Source organism: Scomber japonicus, chromosome 16, assembly GCF_027409825.1.
Source record: "Scomber japonicus isolate fScoJap1 chromosome 16, fScoJap1.pri, whole genome shotgun sequence".
Taxonomy (NCBI): domain Eukaryota; kingdom Metazoa; phylum Chordata; class Actinopteri; order Scombriformes; family Scombridae; genus Scomber; species Scomber japonicus.
The window spans coordinates 9,122,519-9,145,573 of record NC_070593.1 but is presented as its reverse complement, the minus strand read 5'-3'; the positions used below and the strand labels follow the sequence as shown (position 1 = coordinate 9,145,573).

General features: G+C 38.4%; 1 protein-coding gene across 1 annotated transcript in view; it reads left to right on the top strand.

Moving 5' to 3' along the window:
- The window catches only part of sash1b (SAM and SH3 domain containing 1b), a 51,590-nt gene that overhangs the window by 11,841 nt on the left and 16,694 nt on the right, over positions 1-23,055 (top strand). The gene's annotated exons all lie outside the window — the stretch shown is intronic.

Here is a 23,055-nt window from a genome sequence, read left to right as displayed (position 1 = left end):
GTCCTTAGGCAGCTTGAATACAGGTTGCATTATTTTAACTTACAGAAATCGTTCTTTACATTATTGACTTCAAAATGACATTATTAACATCTATCTACTACCTGACTAGTCTAAAAAAAGATATAGAGATGGAGAGCTTGTGGATGAGCAGGAGTGTAATTATGTAACATGCAGTAACTCTGTGTAACTTTGTTGTATAGCAGTGATGTGTAATGAACAACAGATGCAGACTGGCCTCACTGTGACATGTGACAACTCTATTATCAATCGGGTCAAATGTGAATGTCAATCCACGTTTGACCCCATTCCTTCAAGATCCACATTATCACGTTTATTATCAAGTATTGCGTTTGTTCATTCTCATGTTACTGTACATAATGTGCATACGCTGTATTTCCAATGCAGTCAATGGGAGACTTCAGTGTTTTGACTTTTAGTGGCTTACAGTAAATCTCAGTCGTCCAATCCATCTGTTTGATGTTTTGACCATTAGTGGTTTGGCCCTGAAGGGTCGATGGATTAGACTAACACCACTGTTCCAGCTTGTGCAGTGTGCCATGACATTTATGTCATCGAAGTCAGGGTTGACGTTGTCTCTGCTCTACGTATGTGCTTTTTTTTTTTTTTTTTTTTTTTACAAAACAAGCCAAACTGAAATTGAAGGCTTAAAAAAAAAAAGAGAGAGAAAGGCTGAATGTGACCTGATGTCTACTGTCGAGGCCTTTACTCCGTCTGCTTTAAGGGCTAAGTGAGACATAATCAGCATTTACTCATAAATCATCTATTATATCATTTTTTTGCAGACATACTATTTTGTAACATTTTACTACCTTGTATTTGTATATTTCTTGTTTATGAATATTTTTAAATGAAAGGTAAAATTGTGTTTTATGTTGTGGCATTTCTTTGTAATATTTTATTGTATTTTCATGTCAGAATGATGTCACCATAGTGCAGTAGTGTAGTGGTATTTGTCAAAGTGGGGGGTGCATGTTTGCTGGCTCTCCCGTTGAGTTCAGTCACAGGAAGTAATATTTTTGAAAAGCTCTCAAACAGGCTGCTGCATTTTGGCCTTTCCCAGTATAAATCCTACTGTGTAAAGCACAGTGGGAATACACCTTTTATACATTCTGAGGAGCAGTCACATATAAGCTCCAGTTTGCCCGTCCATCCACTGGCAGTCCGCAGTACAGGACTTCACGGCTTGATCTCCATCCAGCTGTGTACTATTGGTTGGATCGGTGCAAGATCTGCTCATGCAAGTGAGCTTTCGTACCGCAAAAACAACATTGTACCTGACCTTTCAGGGAGGCCATGGGCATTTATATAGGAGAAACAGCTAAGGGTCACACTCCTGTAGTGCAGAGAATACTGTGTCTTCAGATTATGACCCACTTTTCTTCTGCCTCTCTACAGCAGCCAATTCTCCTCCCTTATGAATTTCATATGACAAGTCGACTGACTCTATCGCATAAATTTAACCACAACAAACTGTAAACTGATCCATTTGCATAGAATATTGCAATTCTCGTATTCGCTGCCATGTGAAATTATGAGGATGCGATTCTTAAATTCATTCCCATTATCCTGCATTTGGAGTTCCCGAGAATATATAATGTGCCTAATGTCACAGTGACAGCATGCATAATGTATTTACTCAAAGAAATCCGAGTGAAATGGAGCATTTATACTGTGTTTTCTGTTTGCTTTGCCTCAGGTTGAACCATTAGCCTCCTTTTTACAGTCTCAGTGGATTATTATAATCTCATATGAACCGTTAGTAGTCTTTAATTTCTTATGTGAAAGGTTTAGACAGTGTTGTGGTTGCTAGATTATTGCAGGTCACTGGAAAGATTTCCAAGATCTTTGTATTTGTACTTAATATAAAATGAGAGTTCTGTTACAACCATTATTGTATAGTACATTTGAGCTAAATCTTGATTTTATTGTAATGATTGTTTTATGTGAGAATGGACCAGCGATCTCTGTACATAACATTTTGTCCAATCCTCTCCTTCACATGGGCCTAGATTTGAAACCATAGCCTGACAACAACAACAAAATCAGCAACCCAGTAATGTTGTACAAGCAGGAAATGCAAGAAATATCCACCTGACTGATTATATTAATATGTAAGTGTCACAGAAAGCATAGAAAAGCATGAACTGCCTTAGTCTTACCTTCCAGGGAACACCTGCGCCTGCCTTCAGTTTGCAGGATTAGGCAAATATTAACTCACTCAAACAGACCACTGCTTCATTTCAGCTTTACACTGCTGCTGCACTTTACTCATAACAATAATAATACTACATGTTGTGTTTTTAAATAGAGCAGGAGTGGCTGAGAGCACCTACTCCTGTTAAATTAAGGTGGAGGAAAAAGTCAAATTGAGATTTATGCTCAGATGACTGCTACAGAAAAGGGCTGTTATGTGCCACAAATAACCGGTTCATACTACGTTGGCAATATATTGTTTCACCTCTGCTGCCCCTTATCAAAAATGCATTGCAAATTCATAAAAGAGGTACACAGTACACAGTAGAAGTACAATGGATTGTCACGCAATTTATATTTTAAAAAAAAGCTTACTAATCAAAAACAAAATGATAATAAAAAAATCCAACTTTATCTGTGTAGCACTTTTCATACATAGTTATGACTCCTCAATAAAAACAGGAACTGAGAAAGAGGTAGGATTAACATGTTAGAATTAAGATTACCCAAATAAAATAAAAGGTAATACAATATTTATAAAAATATAATAAAATAAAGTCACTATAAAATAAAGTGGGTAAAACCAGAAATGTGAGGAGGGGTATTAAAATGATAATAAAAATATAAGAGGAAAATAAAATAATAAAAAAAATAAGAGTGAATGTGATGAAGTGAAACCAGACATAAAAGGTGGAAATAATTAATTAAAGGTATATATCAAATTATATATAATATTCCAAATTGTGATGACTTGCATATTTTCTGTTGTGCCAGTTGCCCCACACACAGTGACAGCAGCACCTTCAGTAAAAAATAAGTTTAAATGAGTTACAGCAAACATTGGTTCAATTAAACAACTCTCCAGTTAACGACACAACTACTGTGTAAGAGCCAAATATTTAAAAAAAGACAAGTTAAATAGTTTACTAGTAAGATATATTCCGTCTCACTGATGTCATGGACAGAGAAAGCTAAGGGAAAAGTGATAGTGCTGCATATGTTTATTTCTGAAACCATTAGAGCGGGTGTTGTGTTATCAGCTGAAAGAATCAGGGCAAACTCAATCATTGCACTCTGCGAGGCTACGCATATCCCGCATATCCGCATAAGAAGTAATGCACGTTATGAAATATTGATTTTCACTTTTTTTTTTTTTTTTATATATCCGCACAGGTTTTTTTGTCTCAGGACTCTGAAGACATCGGCTCAAAGCATTTGCTGAGAACCAGTGAAGTTTGTGATGGTTACTCCTCTGTGGTTGCTGGTTTAATTGTGTAGTCACGGCGACGCTGGAGGGTTTCATAGTCCTTTATTTACATTCTTATGTCTCACTGTTTACTGTAGAGTCTTTGTCGCGAGGACCTAGTGAAAGGGTCGTTGCTGTTGGTATGCTTAGTCTTTAATCTTACAGTAAGAACAGCTGTGTGTGTGTGTGTGTGTGTGTGTGTGTGTGTGTGTGTGTGTGTGTTGGGGTCACCAACTGTCAATGCAATGTAAAAGATTAATATGTTAAAGGCTGAAAAGGTCACTTAAACACTAAAACATAAGCCAAACCACTGTTTTAAAAGTATGTTTTAAGCATCACTTAAGTTCAAGTTCTGCATACAGAAAGTTAGAATATATTTCACTACTCTCTTAATCTTAAATATAACAGACAGCAGTGCTTTGTCATTGAATTGGATTAGAATTAAGTGTTTTTGTTGTTTATATAAAACTATTACAAGAACAGATGGCTGCAACCCAAATATGACAGTATATGATAAACAGACATGACCTTTTCTTAAAAATGGTTGTGAGAGGAAAGTTCTCACCATAAACATTTAACAAGACCCGAACTGGACGTTGAAATCTTGGATTGTAGATGTGTCACACAATTGTTATGACTGCCTGAAAGAGTGTTTTGTGATGTAGTCTAGACCACCTTAGTTGACTACCATTTAATTACTAGACTTGTCCAGTTGTGTTGGAGTTAAACATATTGTAATTCTCAAACCAGAGCCTATCCTATCATTTCTTTTTGTTTTTACTCAAATGTAAAACACATGGTTAAGGCGTTTGTTAGTTTTTTTAAAGGGTCAACAGAAATTTTTGTCAATTCGCATGAGCTGTATGCCTCTAACCTTCAACATCCAACTACTTTCCTCATCCTCCTTTATTTATTTTCTCAGGGGTTACATTGAGAGGAGTGATTCTTATTTTCATTATTTTCAATGGTGCCGAGATTACATAAAAACAAAGCAAACAGCAGAAATCAATTGCTAATTAAAACAGTTACATTAAAAAAACATTTTAAAAGTTAAAAAAATAAATAAATCAGTCAAAAAGCAGATATACAAAGATCAATTCCTTATTTTGAAAAGTTACATTCAAAAAACATTAAAAATTTAAGATTATATTTCTGTAGTAAGTGTTCAGGGAATCAATATTTAAGTGCATTGAAGGTTGTTTCTCCGAGCCTGAAGCACAAAAACTAAAAGCCGTCTTTCCGATACCTGCATTGACCCAGGGATCATGTATCCAGTCCACTTTAGGCAGTACATTAGAGAACCAAGAGGGAGGCAGATATCTCGAAAGTGGTCAAGAAAATAGACAGCAGTGCTATTGTGTTGACCTGAGTGTGTCTGTGATGTGTTTACCAAGCAGATAAAACTATAAAAGCTACCATGGTAACAGGACTATGAAACTAGCTCTACATTTGGGTTATCTCCAGCTATTTACTTAATGTGACATTGTGACAACATTGCGTGTTGATGCAGATTCCTCCGAGGTTGTGTACTGGGAGCTCTGTTTTGATAAAGAAGGAAGCATGCACAGTAGCGAGGGATCCAGACAGGCTGTCAATGTTATAAACATCCCCCGATGTTCGTGCCGAATGGCTTAGCGCGATGTTTAATGAGAGGTATTATAGTAGAATCAACCCATACTGCTTAGCACTCAAGTGGGCCAAATATGATACAGTAGCTCAGTTAAATCCCAATCCCCACCACTGCCAACACTGTCATATTATACTGCTTATATCTATACAGCTCATCCTTTACTCTACTAGAGAAATTAATGACATCCAGAAGTATATGTTACTACTATAGTCAGTTAATTTTAAATGAGTGGTTAATTGTAGATATAAACAGGATCTGGAGGCTCCACTTAAACTCTTCATTTGATCTGGATCCATTTCCAAAGTGCAGCAATAGTCAAGAAAAGGTGGAATGAACCTGATGATTCAATCAATCACCATTTGATCAGGGAACTCCCTCGGGCACATTTACATCAATCCCATGTGGTTTGTTTTAACTATTGGACAGATTTGTGTCTGCAGTGGAAATCATCTGTTTGTATAAAAAGGTACCTCTTCATTGAGACATCATGTAATATGTGGATCTGTTCTACCTCAGTGATTGTGCTTCTGTAGCATTTGTTGTTTATAATGAGTTCCGAAATAATCGTTTATTGAAATACAATGCCTTTTAACAGGATGAACAGCTATTTTAATTATTCATGCTGTAATTGGCAAAGGCTTGGCTGTGTTCCCAGGCGTTAATCCACATTTACATGTGTATGACTTGGCTCATCCCAAATTATTGACGTTTGCAACATGAAAACGGGACATTTGAAACGGCTTCATTTCATTTAGCCTACGCAGCAAAACCATGGACGTCACATGTAATAGTTTGCCTGGTATCACATCAGTAGAGGTTAAACATATTCATATAATTGTAACGCTACATTGCTTAATTTCATATGTCAGGGAGATGTAGCTATCAGAACAATATGAACTTTTAGACCCAAATGTTACAAAATATATCTGTAATATGTGTGAAAAAGGTTAAAAGGTCAAACAGTCCAGCTTTGATTGATGTTGGTACATGCACTCACTTCCATTATAATGTCCTTCCAGTCCTCCAGACTAATGGCATCCCGTCATCCCGGGCACGGTAGAAAATTAGTTTTGAAAGAACAGATATCTTTTCCGGGACCAAAGGGATTTTATACATTATTATTTATTTATTTATGTTAAACTATCACTTAGCTTATGACAGAAATGTTTCGATCGGATAGGCTAAAACATTGTGACTCAATAAACATATAAATTTTAGTTGTCAGTGAGTGAGACGATGTGTGGGGCAGCTTTTTACATTTTACGATCAAACTATGACGAGGCAAATGATGAACTGAAGTGAGCACTGACTACAACTGATCGCGTCCTCTCATTAGGGCCGGGTCTCATTTTAAAAAATGACGATACCAGTACCAGTCCAAGTACTCTTGAAGTGATACCAATACCAATTGAGTACTTCATTCGATACCCATCATGTGAAGAAGCATTGAATTGTATAAAATGCCATCAATCGCCCCCATATCTAAATGATTTGATTTTGACACAAATACATTTAGAAAATCTTCAAACTATTAATGTTTATTAATTGAAGAACATTTGCATTGATTGGCCGTACAAGTCCATACAGTACAAATAGTCATATTCTCTAGGTCTGAGTGCAAAAAGGATTGATTGTAGGTATCGTTTGACGGGAGACGTTTCAACTTGGTATCGATTTATTTTGGTTGATAGCGATACCCAGCCGTACCTCTCATGCTGTTTAAACAGTTGCTGAGACATCAAATGTTGCAGTGCTACCGGTCCATCTATACTCACAAACAGGTTGCTGGCAGGGCGCTGGTTAAACTAAATATAGTGCTGCCCTGGCTAAACCCTGGCTTAGCTGAAGCAGACATTTAGATGATTTCAATGTATTATTGTGGGTTTTTTGTTATCATCTAAGCCTTAAACACTGTTAAACAGAGCTTGTACGTGGAGATAGCAGTTGTATCTGCGGGCATCATGGTTAATCTGCAGATGGAGCTGGTCAGGTCATAAAAATGTACATTGTGATTAATAGCACATTTGTTGCGGATGGTGAAATAATTCATCATTGTTGAGGAAAAATATTAATTACGTTCTCTAAAATAAGAACAGAGTAGAGTTGTGGTCCACTGCTGCACTGCGGTGGCCAGCTGCATTTTCTTCTGATTCACAACTTATCAAACTAATCGTGGGGAATACTAAGACGTTTACAGGCACTAATAACAATTATTTCTACAATTATACAAGACAGACTGCTGGAGAAATTGAAGCACTCAACATGCCACAATCTGTCCAGACCACATGGGTTATCAGGAGCAGATACATGACTGCAGCATTCATAGTACATAGAAGAGAAAGAAACATCAAACCATATTGAAAACACTCACAGTGGAAACATTTACAATAACTGAAAGTAGTATATCTAACCTTTTAAAGTGAATCATTAAAAAAAACACTCTTACATCAACAGGGGTGGATTCAGTGATTTGGGTCCCATAGACAAACCCTGGCTTACTTTACAAAGAAAAGAAACAACATTTAGGACAGTTTACATTCACTTAAGGATGATTAAAATGCTTTTTCCAGACGTTTCCAGGACAATGGTGGAAAAAAGTTAGTGTGTCTAAATCAAATTAAGTACCTATTTTGGTCAAAAAAAAAGCTTTACTATCAGAATCTCCGGAGTCCAATCAGATTTGTGTCCATTACAAAGTGTGTGCGGTCATATGTCAGAGGATATGTGTCAGAGAGACTGCACTGCGATACAAATGTCTGACCTTGACGTGAGATCTGATACCGTCGTACAGTAAAGAACGATGGGATGAGGCACTGCAGTGATCCTGTCTAGCTGCACAGAGGCGTACGGTACATTGACGTGACATTGCATCAGCATCATGAAAACAATGTAAAGAGAACATGTTTAATTGCATCAGTAAGGAAAATTGGTCAAATTAAAGATATCACCTTAAAACAGATGTGACATTTATTGATGAAAAGACAAAAAGTGGTATTTTGCTAGTCATAGTTTCTAGTATCCAGGCATGCAGATGGATTCAGTTTAATTTTCAGCAGCAGCAGAGATCTTGCTTTTAGATCTTGTCAGGGCTCTACAGTGGAAGTATTTCACTCACATTTGCCTCTAAAAATAGCATGTGCGAAGAAAAATAATTTACATGCTCAGATAACAACCTTCCGCAATCTCTTGTTACAAACATAACACATCAGCCGAACACAAGACAACTGGGATTATTAAACGTGAGCAGAATTTAAAGTGGTAACATTACCTCAAGCCTGGAGTACAGTCACAGATACACTGACCACTTGTTAACAAAGTAAAAAAAGGGGTTAGGTATAAAGCTAGCTGTTTTTACTCTACATGCAAACATTAGGTATTTGCTTTGACTGGTTTGCTGATGGGAAGCTTTTAATATGAAACAGTGACCTTGGCCTGTAGTAGTCATGGGCCAATGTGTGATATTGGGGGCATGAGTATCACACAGATCCCTTAGTGCACACCATGGATGTGTTATAAGAGCTGGATACCAGACCAGAAATGGTGCCCATTCAATCCTATGACAATTGTTTGGCTGGTGAATTTAAAAAAAGTTTCTATCTTCTGGGTTTGCGTCTGTGTTATGCGGCCCACTGAATATATTAATATGTTTATATAAGTTCCTGTTTTACACATAAAACCTTCAGGGATCAAACATTCATAACAGAAAGAGTCTCTTTTACAATGGTGGTCTATGGGGAAAATGCTTTTTGGGCCAGAGGGGGCATTTTTTGTTGCAATATCACAAGTGACCATTAGGGGGAAAACGGCTGATAGGCTGAGCTGCGGCGTCCTATCCAGCTCATAGAGAGAAGAACAGTGAAAAAGCTGTATTGCAGAACCAGTATGTCTGTTAACATGCTGTGTCAGTATTTTAAAAACTGTTTAATTGTTTTAAAAAAAAAAAGGGTGTTAGGTTGGGTGTCACACTGAGACTCATATTTCCTTATTGACTTAATGACTTCAATGAGTGGGTAAGATGTTGGTTGAGTACCTCACTGAGTCTAGCCTGGCAGACTGACAGGACGCCCATTAGCCATTACATTCATGACTAACTCTGGTCTGTCTTGCTGCCCACTCTGCTGCAGGCTCCCACAGTCATTCAGCCAGACATGACAGCTGTGGTAGATATTGAAGCCTGCGGTTCACCTTTCCACTAGCAGGTTTCAGAAGTTGGCATGTCTGCTGGCGTACGCTTCGCTCTCACTGGGATTACTGCAGACAAAATTCCATATGGCACAATGAGGCCAGCGTACCACCGCACCAGGACCTCTGGCCCCATGTCTGGTGGGTCCTAGTTGGGATGATTCACTAGAGAGAGTGAGTGGTGGTGCCTCCAGTCATGCATCTAATGAATAATAAAATAATAAATTTGGAAATGGAGAGATCTGACTCATTATAGTCTTGATTTTCATCCTACTGTACGCATCCTCTTGACTATTATCAGAGTAGACAGTTTATATCTTGCAGAAAGTTTCTTAAATGTCACATAGTCAATATGTTATGGTTACAAACCAAGCAAAGCTTATGTTGGCATTTAAAAATCAAGTTCAGAGGAAAGGTTGTGGATGGTGACATGGTGTGGAGGTGAACATATTGTCCTTGCCTTGGTGGGAAAATGTCACTCTGAGGGAATAAACTGTAAAAACTGAGTGATGATTTTAGTCAAATACAGAGCAGGGATGTGTGACCATATTAGAACACTTGCTTGAGGTGTAAGAGCACTGACATGGTGAGTGCCTTGAACCACATGTCAAATCTGCTGGAGACATTTAAATCAGTTTTAATGTCCTGCTGTGAAGTTCAGAGCTGCTGCACATCTCATTGCCTGCTAACTGGTAGAGCTGCTGACCTCTGTCATGTTACAAGCTAGCATGATGTCAACTCTGCTTTACTGTGTTGGTGCCTTTTTTTTTCTCCCTGTTTTTTTTGTTTGTTTGTTTTTTCCTGCCGTTTTGAGGTCAACTGTTTGTTTTTCAGCTGTGAATTTAGTTTGGTTGAACTGTTAGTTTGGTTTCACGCTGCAGTATCCCTTTTAAATGAGGCCAAATAGACGGTCACTACTTTTACTTTTAACTTTGCACACCTGCTCTCATTTATTTATGGAATCGTTTGAATTTTCATGTAATTTTATATCTTCATATCTTTCATGTCTGTATGTTTTAATGTTGTTTGTCAGCCCCTTACCTAAAACAAATTTCTCTCATCGTGTGATAGACAAAGTTAATCTTGAGTACTGTTCAAAATAGTCTTTAAACCCAACATGAAAAATAATTGATTATATCGCGGAGAAAAAAATCATGATAACATATTTTTGCCACATCGCTCTCACTCCCATCTCACAAGAAAACTGAATAAAACAGTGTGAAAAACCATTACAGTGTAATAGACTGCAGGACCTGGGTCGAGTACTGTTGGCAAATAGTTAGCATTTGTTAATCTCCTCACTGTAGCAGATGGATGGGTTTTATCCACAGGGCTGTGAAGGGGTCGTGTCTTTAGAGGAAACCGGCAGTAGTGCTGGAATAATGCTGCAGTAGTCGCCTTAATCAAAATACATTAGTGCAATTTAAGCCAGTTAACCAAACCAGACTCAAAATACTTAATCTGAAGCAACATGTAAGGCTAAAATACTACTGTTTTGAATTTTTTGGCTTCATCAGCTCACAGTATGTATCACAGTCCTCATTGTTATGTTTATGATTCCTCAAATGCCTCGCATGACATGAGTTTGCAGTGATTCCTGGATGAAGTCTTGTTTGTGCCCCGTGAGCCAGTGTACGCCTGTAGGCAGGCTGCATCTATTTGTGGCTCAGATCCAGTGTTGAATATTTATCACTCAGATGTGCTTTCATGTTTTATTTTAATGCACTGAAGCGTCTGAGCACATGTGGATCTTATCTCGGTCTCATAATTGAAACGTAATTGAAACTTGAACGCGTATTCTTCAAAGTCTAAAAGAAATAGATTCATTATAGGATCCTCAAATCAGCTGCACACAGCGTTCGGAGTAAACAAGCAAGAGGTCAGAACCGCTGACATTTAGCTTTCAGCTAAAGTTCGTCTCCAGAGTCATCCGACCAGAAACACTGATTCAAAGTGCCAGACAATTAACATGGATGACATGAGACACAGACGGACCCACACAGGTCCAACCTTCAAGAAGTGAAAGATAGCTTCTCGGCTTTATTCTTAGGTGTGGCTCTGTGTTGCCTGACTTTTTATTGAGAGATTCCCACAGTTCAGTCATAAGAAATGAGAAAGGGTCTTGGGGTTGACACTGTGGTTTTCAGAGAGGTTTATTCCTTTATTGGGAATTTATTGGGTGTTACTGTAGTTAGATGTTCATTCAAATGTAGCTTTAGTATCTGCAAAAGACAATCAGAATGAATTGGCGCTTTTCCACTATACAGTTCTAGCACTATTCGGCTTGACTCGACTCGGTACGGTTCCAGGAACGACCTTTTCTAGTACAAAAAAGTACCTACTCAATGTGTGTGTGTGTGTGTGTGGGGGGGGGGGGGGGGGGTGGGGTTGTCATAGCACAGCCCTGCGAAACTGCCGTGACTTCGTTTTATACGTAACACAAACACATAAACATTGGAGGTCATGGAGGCAGTGGTGTACTTGCTTTGTGTGTGGCTTTCTGTCACACACAAAGCAAGAGAAGAGAAACAAATGACTGTATCGCTGTTGCCGGTATTTTAAAAAATGCCGGGTTTGATTCTTGTGTGGGACGTCTCAGGACTCTTCCAGTGACTCTCTGACTAATCAGTGGCCGGCAGTCTATTGACATCACATTTAGTATCGGCTCGGCTCGCTTGGAACCTCAACAGAGCAGGTACTAAAAAAGTACCAGTGGAATGGAAACGCAAAAAAAACCCAGTCGTCGAGTAGTGCTAGAACTGTATAGTGGAAAAGCGCCAAATGTGTGTTTCCATCTGCTGCCGTTGTGCAAATATTTGGAGTTGGGTCACTGAGATAAACCACTGGTGGGACTAATTTTCCAGTTGAGAGCCAGTGAACCATCATAGAGCGTAAGATCAAGATGACATAATTAAGAGTGTCAGTAAAACCTCAAACAATGAAGAAAACATGATTGAAATCTGCTATTCTTATTTTGGTGGAATGTCACAGTCTCCTCATCATCTGCACACAGATCAGATGTTTTTCGTCTGCTGCTGTTTTTCATCATCTCTCTTCAGTGGAGTGGAAGCCTCAGTGGATGTTTTAAGTCACTCGCTTCATCGTCCATGCTGTCTGTCATGATTTATTCGCTAAGTCAGTTTCCATTGCACTTCCACTTTCACAGATACACCGACTTATCCACCTCAGCCTCTATCACGCTAGAAGAGTGAAAACACTGCATTTCAAATATCCTAATGGTTAACTACATGGTATATTTAGTAAGGAGACATAATGAAATATCTCATCAATATTCAAATCTCTGAAAGACAAAAATGACTTGGAAGTGCATGAAGAAACTTTTTTTTTTCTCTCTCTCTCTTTTGGATCTGTCTCGTCTCTTTCTCTTTTCCATTTGATTGCACCGGGACGACTTTAGCAGATCTTTGCCGTCATCTGTTTGGTAACTTCCTGGAAGACACATTATTTACCTCTCATCCAAAAAATATGCTCAGTGTCCATCTTGTGTGTTCTGTATATTTCTTTAGGGACATCTTGTTACTGAACAGATCTGATTTTTTTTTAGAGTGGTTTCACTTTATAATCACAGAAGTAACTCTTTCAAAAAAGGAGCTGAAACCTCACCTAAAGGAACAATGATCTCATTTTCCAAAAAATAGGTTGTGAGACAGTTGATTTTCTGTAAGAAGAATTTTATTTATCCAATATATTTAGGCATTTATCTTGCTTCCAATTTTGGTCACTAGCATGTCCCCAGAACACCTCAGCATAAATAATGTAGAAATCCCAGCTGCTGTACAAATACTTTCCATTTTGTGATCAACAGACCGAATCCTAATTTTGCCCCCTTTTCCCACTTTTTCCCGAAGGGGAGCATTTTGGATCTTTGCCACCGATGAAAACTGCTGCAGTGGATGTGCTCTCCTACTTAGCTTTAATTTTCATACAGCTCTGTAATTACGATTAGGTTTGACTTTCATGGTGTCATCAACATATAATTACTGTCAAACTGCTGTTGAAACAATGGCAGCGAGGTCTCCGTCCTGAACCACCTTGTATGCAGCACTGTTGCTCAAATCCCTCCGAGACAATTAGTGACAGTTCAGCTGATAAAATCAGTTACACACTGCATAAGCTTAATGTTAACATCTGAACGGCATCTGTGGTACTCAGCCTCACTGTGTATGAGCTAATGATGCCCAGTGGAGAGCGTGCACTGTGAAATACACTGTGAGTTATTTTAGGCTTCGCTGGCAAATCTGGCATCCGTGTCAGTCTCACACATGCTTGCCAGATTTCAAATAACCAACCATGGAAATCCGTTCTGAACTCCATAGAAAGGAGTCATATTTATGACCATTTGCCATATCTTTGATGTCTTTTTTTTTCAAATAGGAAGACATACCCAGTGGCATCATTTCTCTGAATCCTCTCTTTGGATTATAGTTTATTTTTAAACCGTCTTAATTCTACTTTAAAAACTTTGGTTTCTTGCCAGTGCATCAAGTTATTGTATCAAAACCATTTAGGAACATCTGTGCTATTCTTAACAACTACCTCTACTCATATAAGTCTCACCTTGATAATTGTTTTGTATTAATATATTAATTTAAGCTTGTTTTGTTGCACTCATGCCTATAAAGTCATATTTTTGACCACTTGCCATATTTTTAATGTCTTCTTTACAAATAGGGAGACATACCCAGTGGTTATTTCTCTAAGTCCTCTATTGTACATTTTAGTTTATTTAAAAAGATGAGACTTTATTAGTTATAGTTTGAAACTTGTCTTAGTTTTCTTGCCAGTATATCTAGTTGTACTCGATTAATTCATTATTAGGAACATCTGTGCTATTCTTAACGTCTCCCCTAAAAAAAAAAAAATCACCTTGACGATTGATTTGTGTTAATATATTCATTTCAGCTTGTTTTGTTGCACAAACAAACTGCCGCTCATTCACGTCTGTACAAGCTACAATCAATTGTGTCCATCCTGGCCTGAGCTGCTGAGTTTATTTGGCCAGTCTGTTTTTGGCATCTGTCCCCTTGCTTTGGCTTGAGTCAGATCAATAATTAGCCAGCCTCAGCTGCTTAGGTGAAATTAAATGCATGAACAACCGGTAGGAAAAAACAAGGAAATAAACTGTGCTCCGTTGGGGTCCGTGTTAATGAAAAACCCAGACTGCTTTTCTAAGTTTAGGATGCCAAGAAAATGCTTTTTTTTCCTCCTCTGGTCAAAAGATTTTCTGCCAATGTCTCCATGGAAGGACACATGGTTTATTTTTTAATTAATATTGCCTGTTTTGTTTAGAAACTCAGCTTATTTTCAGTCAGGTGCGAGACTGTTTGATTAAAAAAACCCTCTGCAGACTTCTTGATAGCTTTAGTTTCATATCAACTCTCCTACCTGTTTGTATAGAGAAGAACATGAAAAGGAAGATTTGGGCGTTTATAGTTGGAATAGGAAAGCTGTAAGGAAATGCAGAGTGTGCATTTCTCTGAGGAATGACGGGAAGCTGTGTGACAGGTATTGTATCTGCTAAGCCTGCAGGATGGAAAGAGCAAATAAAAAATTTCCTTTCATGACCTCTGCTGTAGCCACAGTTAACATTTGACCTTCCTTTGAGGGTTTTATTAATCATACGTTGCAAACAGTAGTAAGACAAATAAACATGATATAGACTCAAATTTCTGTTGATACACATTCCCCACTTGATGCTATAATCAAATTCATTTTATACACTACACTGCTAAAATATGATTGCATGTCAAAGCTGAATATACCTGAAAATACATTCTCCTGTGTGAGCTTGTTGTGTTTCTGTGGGGAGTATAACAGCATATGGTATTATGAGTAGGATCCAGAAAAACCCCTTGTAGTCGGTGCACAGCCAATTTCGGCAGTAAGCAAACGGATTCAACCACCGGGGTCATTTAGATCTCTCCCCACCTAATTACACTGCCAAATGCATCCGAGAGGATCAAAGGACCACAGCTGAGTCTGCATTTAAACAAGCCTTTTTGTCTGGTACAGTGACTGATTGTAAAATAGTGTTCCACAGTTTTTTGGGTTTTTTTTTTTTTTTTTTTTTTACTTTGGCAGATTTTTGAATATCTGAAAACTATTAGCACAGTTGCAATCTCATTAATGCGAAATAATTAGTGTAAAATTAGACACTTTTTTAAGGTCTTAGTTTGGGGAGTGAACAGTCAACCAGGGACAAGTGGATGAGTTGGTGTCATTTGTCTCATACTGTAATTCAATTAAGATTTAGAAGAAATGTAGTTTGACATATTTAAGGTAATGTCACAAATAGGTCAGTGCAGCAAGTTCTGCTCCCACTATGGTGATGGTATATTTAATTAAGAAAAAAAACCCACTATTACAATATTTTCACGATTCAGGAAGAAATTTCATCGTAATTAATTGATAAAAGCCAGTTGGGTCCCAGCTCGTCCTGTGCCAGATACTTTCACTATCTCCTCATATCTGTCTCACATCATCAATTTAATTATTTGATAAAAGCATTAGTCCTGACATTGGACTTTGATTTATTTAATTCTATTTCTAACTCGCCCATCCGCAAAGTATCAACCACTGCCCGCCTTTACAAGTTTTATGACCACTCAGCATTTCTCCTTGCTACTGCCTCGTCTCATCTCTGCTACACTTTGTCATGGCCTTTGTTTCACCTCTGGAGAATAACGGCCAGTGTATGAATCACCTATTTTTATTTCATTTTATTATCCACATTCAGTAAATGCACATGTCTTAATTTAGAAGCCAGATAATAGGATCTGTGACATAATGTCTCTTTTCATGCATCACAAAGCAAATGGAGGCAGCTGACTGTACTCCGAAGTGGTCGGCAGACAGGGTGACGATTGTGAGGAGATAATGGAAAAGAAAAGAAAAAAGACATGATGTGGAGAGAGAGAGTGAAAGACAAACAAAGAAGAAGAGAAATGTGGGACAAAAGAGATAAGAAAACTAAGGTTTATGATTCAGAGATGCAAACTCCTCTTGGCGTAATTCGCCGTCTTGAGGTCAAAATGGGTCACCTACGAGACTCGTGTAGATCCAAGGAGAATTGTTTAATTTTAACTTCAGCAATGTAAATCGTTGGGTTTGGAGCGCAGATTTCCAATTATGTGGTTTGGAGCCTTCTACTTATACGAAACCCCGAGAACCTCTAATGCGCGTCTTTAAAGGGCATCTCGTGCATGACCATGACAACGGCAAAAAACAACAAACACAACAAGCAACATGACAAACGCTTCGATTTCTACAAGTGCTAAGTCAGTGATTTTCATGGTTTCATCTGTTTACCTCAAACCTCAGGACAGAATACGATGAAGTGATGCACCACAGTTACGAACAACAGAGTATCGTAATACTCAATGATGTATTATAGGAATATTATATTGTTTCCTCCTCGGTAATAGCATTATTTCTTCATAGTTTTATTATAGTAAGGTGTGCCAAATGTTTAAACGTTTGCATTTATGTTCCTTGTTATATGTATTTATACATTTAGACTCAATTTAAGCTTTTAATCGGTGTTACCAGTTACATAGCTGATAGTGCAAAAGTGTCAATAATATCATCTATTGAAGTATTTTATGTTATTTTACCTCATAATGGCTCTTAGAGTTAGCTATCAGGTAGATGCAAATATACTTAAGAGTATTTTCTCCATGGGTAGCCTGCCATCCACTCTTCCTCTTCCTCCTCCTCCTCCTCTTCCTCCAGCTGTGTCAGGTTTTCTCTATCCATGCAATTTTCTCACCTTTTTAACCCTTACCTGTTTGCATCCCTGATGAATAAGCAGAGCTAAAGACAGGCAGTGTGATGAAGTGGTGATTTAAGAAAGGGGGTAGACAAAAAGGCTGAACTGGTGGTGGTGGTGGTGGTGGTGGTGGTGGTGGTGGTGGGGGGGGGGGGGGGGGGGGGGGGGGGGGGGGATTTTCAATCAAGGAAACGATCTATGGGCCGTTGAAGCTTGACATTCCTCCAGAGCTTTTGACCAGGGACAGTCTGCTCCACTTTGACGTGACCTAGAAGATAATAGATTGAACTGAATGAATAAATTCCATCAGTTTTTATGTGTCTAAAGGTTGATAATCTGACAAAGTTCTGATAGAGATCACTATTTGTTTTGTTAATAATAAATAATAATAATTCATTTCATTGTCTCCCAAATATTTTGTCCTTTATCCTGAAATCAGAGCACTTCATTTGTTCTTAAAGCAGTCAGCGAAGACTCATTTATTGCACCAATTAATTTGAATTACAAGAGTAGAAGACACTATGTATGTTGTAGATTGTATAACCCTATTGCAGGAACACGGTTTATAATTCATGAATTTAATTATTAAATTTTTTTTATGTGCTTATGCTTGACTTAATATGGTTTAAGCATTCTGCATTATTTAAGTTTATATGATATTTTTACAACATGACCACTCAGATCTTCTTAAACGGACCTCTGGCTTCATCTGTGAAGGCTCAGTTTTATAGAGCTTTTAACAGTGATTATATTAAATGATGAGGCATCTGTGTAGTGACTAATACTATTCCATAAAAGTGGAGATAAAACGACCAAACGTAACATCAATTTTTGTTGATCTAAAACACACAGTTCTAAATGTATCTTATTTTAACATTTCAATGACAGCTCCACTATTTCTGATCCTCTTGCACCAGTTTCAGAGTACATGTGTAACGCATTGTCCAAAAACCTCAGCAGGATTTTTTACAAGAGAATGCTATATTTGCTTTGCATGAATCTTTAATAAGGCACATTGATTGAAGAATGTGGCTGTGAGGATGTTAAAACACTTGGCCAGCTGTCTGCCTCGAGAAAAAGGGCCAGATATTGAGCAAGAGATCAATTCCAGTGAGTGATTATGCATATTTAATCTCCTTGTCAGTTTTATTGACTTTTGAAGCATCGTGGCACTAAGAAATTCATGATTTTTCCTATCTGTAGTTCATTTTAACCCCAAAAGCAGGAGTTAAAAAAATATACAATAAGATAAGATAGATTTCATTTGTCATTCAGATTATACACTATACATTACACATGCAAACAAAATGTCAGCAATGGCTCAAAAAATAGTGCAGAATATTTTTTTTTAAGTGCTGATATTAAAAATACGACTTCTTCAATACTTCTTCCTTCTCCTTTTCAAACACTGTTATTCTTGTTTTGTTTGCTTGTTCTAAATAAATACATAAAAATCAAATCATAAACAATCAATGTTTTATAGCTCCACTACAATATGCAGATCTGTCATAGAGGAGGATGTCCAACGCTGACAGTGAGACCTCCTCGTGGATCCTGAACTATTTTCTAACCGGGCTTTCAGGTTTGCTATAGATTCTCATGCAATTCTTATGATGTCAGCGCATGCATGGCTAGCTGTAGTTAGCGTCCATTAATGGATGTAGTGGCTGTAAGGTGGATGTCCTTGACATGATGAGAGGAGCAGACGGTACATCTCTGAGAGTGCAGAGGAGGAAGAAAGAAGGAGGCAAATCGAGTCGGACAGGAGATGTTGTCGTCGTCAGCTCTGTCGGGATGTCTGAGGTTGTCAGAGTCCCTTTTCAGGTCAAAGGTCGTCTCTGTTTCTTACTTATGGCTGTGCTGCGCTGTGCTGTTTCTCCTAGTCAAGTGATTCGACCAGAGGGTGTTTTTTTACCTAACAGGACTATCTCACATGATTTTCCACACTATGTAGAATCACCTCATGTTTTTTTTGGGGGGGGGGGGGTCCCATGATTGACAGCTGCCCTTGCCCCGCGTCATGAGGATCAGTGGATGTTTTTCGGCCTTGTGAGGAGTGACTTGCCAATAATCTAGCTTGGAGACGTTGCGAGCTGGCTGCCGTGTCTCAGGGGGCGGGGGGGGGGGGGGGAGGCGGTGCGGTCACACAGGGGAAATTACAGGGGTGAGGGGCAGATGAAATGATTTCAGCACCTCTGAATTAAACATGGTCCAGGGGATAGGAACAATCCACAGGCTGCCTCAGAGTACCAACGCACAACTATTCACAACAGCCTTTTACAACTCAGGGAATACACACACACACACACACACACACACACACACACCGCTCTTTCTAGGTGTGAATCGTGTAGAATGTTAAAGGGGGGAAGTCTCCGTATTTGTTTTCAGCGGCACTGAATTAAACATGCTCCACAGAATAGGCACAATCTATGAGAGAGCTCCCCAGCACACACAAAAAAACACACACTACTGCCTTCCAGAGGGATAATACACACAGGATTTCCATGCATGTAATTTAACTGAAATTTAAAGGGGACAATTCTCCATTTGATCCCCACACTGCTGAATTAAACAAGCTCCAAGGATGAGGGACAATCCAGAAGCTGCAGGGTGCTTTTGCAATAATAGATTATACTTCTTTCCAATTTTGAATTGTTCCGTATTACGTATATTATTTCTTTTTCTTTTTTTTCTTTTTTAGCTGAAGGCTTTATGGAGACTATAGTTTTCCATGTCTAAATCTGGGCCATGTGTTTTGAGCTAATGTTTAAAATCCTCATCAGATTTGCAAGATTAAGTGCGGTAGACAAAAGGTGCCTCCTGTCTGCCCTCTTAATCTTCTTTAGAGTTTCACTCGCAGCTCTTTTAATCTGGACCCCTGCTTGGTTTCCTTTGGTGGCATGATCTTCATTTTTTTTTTTTTGTTGCATGCCAGAAGACTGTAATAATGTTTTTTAATTTGTTTTTTTTGGAAACTATCTCCATGTTTGTTGTGTATCTCCTTAGAAAACTCATTAAGCACTAATCCTGTCTCAGAGTGAGTTAACTATCAGTGTGAGAAGCCTGTTTAATTCTTTTCTGTCTGCCTGCCATTCACAACGAGACTTTGAGGAATCTTTTGTTTCTGTCAACGGTGACATATTCACTCTGACTGAAGGGATGCGAAGCGGGTGCCGAGCTATGTGTGTGTGTGTGTTGCAGACCTCGCTAATGCAGTTCAAACAAGACCTGGTTTTATATGCAGTGTGTATCTGACTGACAGCGTGCATGTCACAGTGCGACCCTTCTCATCAAATCCTCATATGGGACGTGTCGAAATCCACTTAGACGTGAATGGTTAAAATCTTCCACTGATCCTCTTTTTCTCTTAAGGGGGTCTCGGGTCTGTCTATCCGTTGACTTGGGGGCCTTTGGGTGCTCTGGAGCAGCAGTCTCTCACACTCTCACTCACGCACTCTTTAAAAAAACTAGATTTATGACATATCACTGCTGTCACGTGAAGCAATTGTAGCCCCGTCACACTGATTTTCATAGTTTTACTTGTTTGGATGTTTCTGCAGCACTTCAGCTAATCAGATCATTTCAGAACCAGTTGGAGACCGTCAAAAATATATTATCATGAAGCAAAAAGATGCTTTATCAGTTTTCTTTATATTTTTTGGTCTCTTAACACTCAACCTGCAATACATTTGTTTAGATTATAGGCAGTTTAGTATCAGCATACATTTTAAATAGTCATTTTTGTGTAAGTATAATATTAATGTGTGATATACCTGTGTAGATAATAACATATATAAAAGTGTTAAAGTTAGAAATACAACTTTTTTAACAACTAAAGTAACATTTTTTAGATTTTAATCCACTTATTCTATCAAATAATCCATTTTTTTGTAACACACAATCATCAAATACTGGTGTCATGACAGACTTTCCCTCAGAACCGGCAAGATGAAATGTATTATAGTTTAAATTCTCCATGAGATGTGATACTGCAGCTACTGATACGCACCAGTCTCTCCACAGACACATGAAAACCGTGTCTGTCACTCTCCTGAGCACAGATTGATCTCTGCAGGGATCAAAGCTCAGACGAATGGATTGACGGTGATGGGAGAGGAGCTGGCTGACAGGGGAGGAATAGCGTCCACACACCCCCTCCCTCAATGTGTGCACTGAGGTGACGAGCAGCCCGCCGCTGTGTAGCCAGGCGGAAAACTGCCCTTTCTGGCTTGGGCTGCCTCAGCCCTTTGGCACCACGCACAGAACGTTAGACCTCCACCATCTCCATCTCCACCCATCCATCTGCAGCTCAGCATAATCTGTAGCCTCCCACCATAGATCTGACACTGGTATTGTTACCTCCTGCTGCTTCTCCTGCTCCGTCCTGCTGCTCCGGGGTCAGTGGTCAGTTATTGAGATTAAAGACAGTAAGGTTACGATTAAACAGAGGATTTTTAAACCAACGCTTAATCTCACTCATTTAAATTACAATCAAACAAGGTCACCTCCCTGATCCTTATTTAATGACCTAAAGGAGATGTGAATATAGCTTTTGTTAACATGTAGACTCTACAGTGATAAGGAAAGGAGGGAAATCTTGCTACTTCCTCTTCTTCACTTCTACTTTGAGGCTCTGATTGTAAATTGACTAATATTGAAAAGTCCTTCAGTAAACTGAGAATTTCACATCACTACTTTCTCTTTAGGTTGACGGGAAATACTTAGTTTCCTCTTAAATGTACCCAGTTTACTCAAATTCTTTAAACTGGCCCTCAGCCCTCTATCACTGGCACATCAGTGAGTACTTGAAAGCTGTCGGTGCAGAGTTACTTTAGTTATTTGCTGCCATCTGCTGGTGGAGAAACCGCTAGTGTACAGAGAGATTGTGTGGTACTTAGCCTTTTTAACCCTTTGGGGGTTTGTTTGGACTGGGTTATATTATTATTATTATTATTATTATGTATAATAGATATGTTTATTTATAATATTTTACTCAATTTTAATGTTGATTTGCTGCTTTTATGAAAAATGGACAGGAAAGATCAGTGATAGGTAGGAAAGAGGTGTAATATATCTTGCCAGTTGTCAGTTTTTAGTATTTATGTTGGTCTGGATGCTCTTTAGTATGCTCATCAGATATTGTTATAATTTTTTTCTAATTCAGTATCAATCACTCATCAATAATCAACTCAATTGACATATTTTTAACCCTCCTTCCTTCCCATTGATCATGCAAATTATAAAGCATAAGGTATAAATGATCACCCCATTCTGTGTTAGACCTTTTTAGGTTATTACCACAGGTTTTACACAATGGTCAATAGGCCTCATTTAAATTACATTATACCTCATTTTTAAGTTAACACCTGTTGTGGCAAACTAATGGAACAGTAGGTTGGCTTTTTCTTTTCTCTTTTTTTCTTTTCTTGATTTGTTGCTCACTATTGAGTCAACTATTTAGTATTGACAGTAGTGAATGAGTGAATAAGGGAGTGATTTCGGACACAGTCATAGATGTAGAGATTAACTTGAAGGACCAAATGGTTTGAAGTTGTCCTTAAAAACTGTTTGGAAAAGAGCACCTTCTATCACCTTCTTACCTTTTTTGTGTGAGATTACATTAGAATACCTATAAGATAAGATAAGATAGATAAGAAGTACTTTATTAATCCCTTAGAGGGGAAATTGAATGTCACCTTCACACAAAGACAGCAAGGAAACATACAGACTCAGGCAGTACAAGAGCAAAGCAACACATCAGCATCAATCAAACAATCCACAACACTCAGCAGTCAACAACAATGTTATCCAGATTAGTCCGAACCACCTGTGGTAAAGAAAGACACACGCAAGCATCACTTGAAGCCTGACTAGATGCATTCTCTCCTGATCCATCTGCCTTACAAGATAATCTAAAAATGTGCACAATTTTTGAAATATTAAAAAAATTGGCTTGGCAAACATGTCATGAGGAAGAAATGTTTTCTAAAT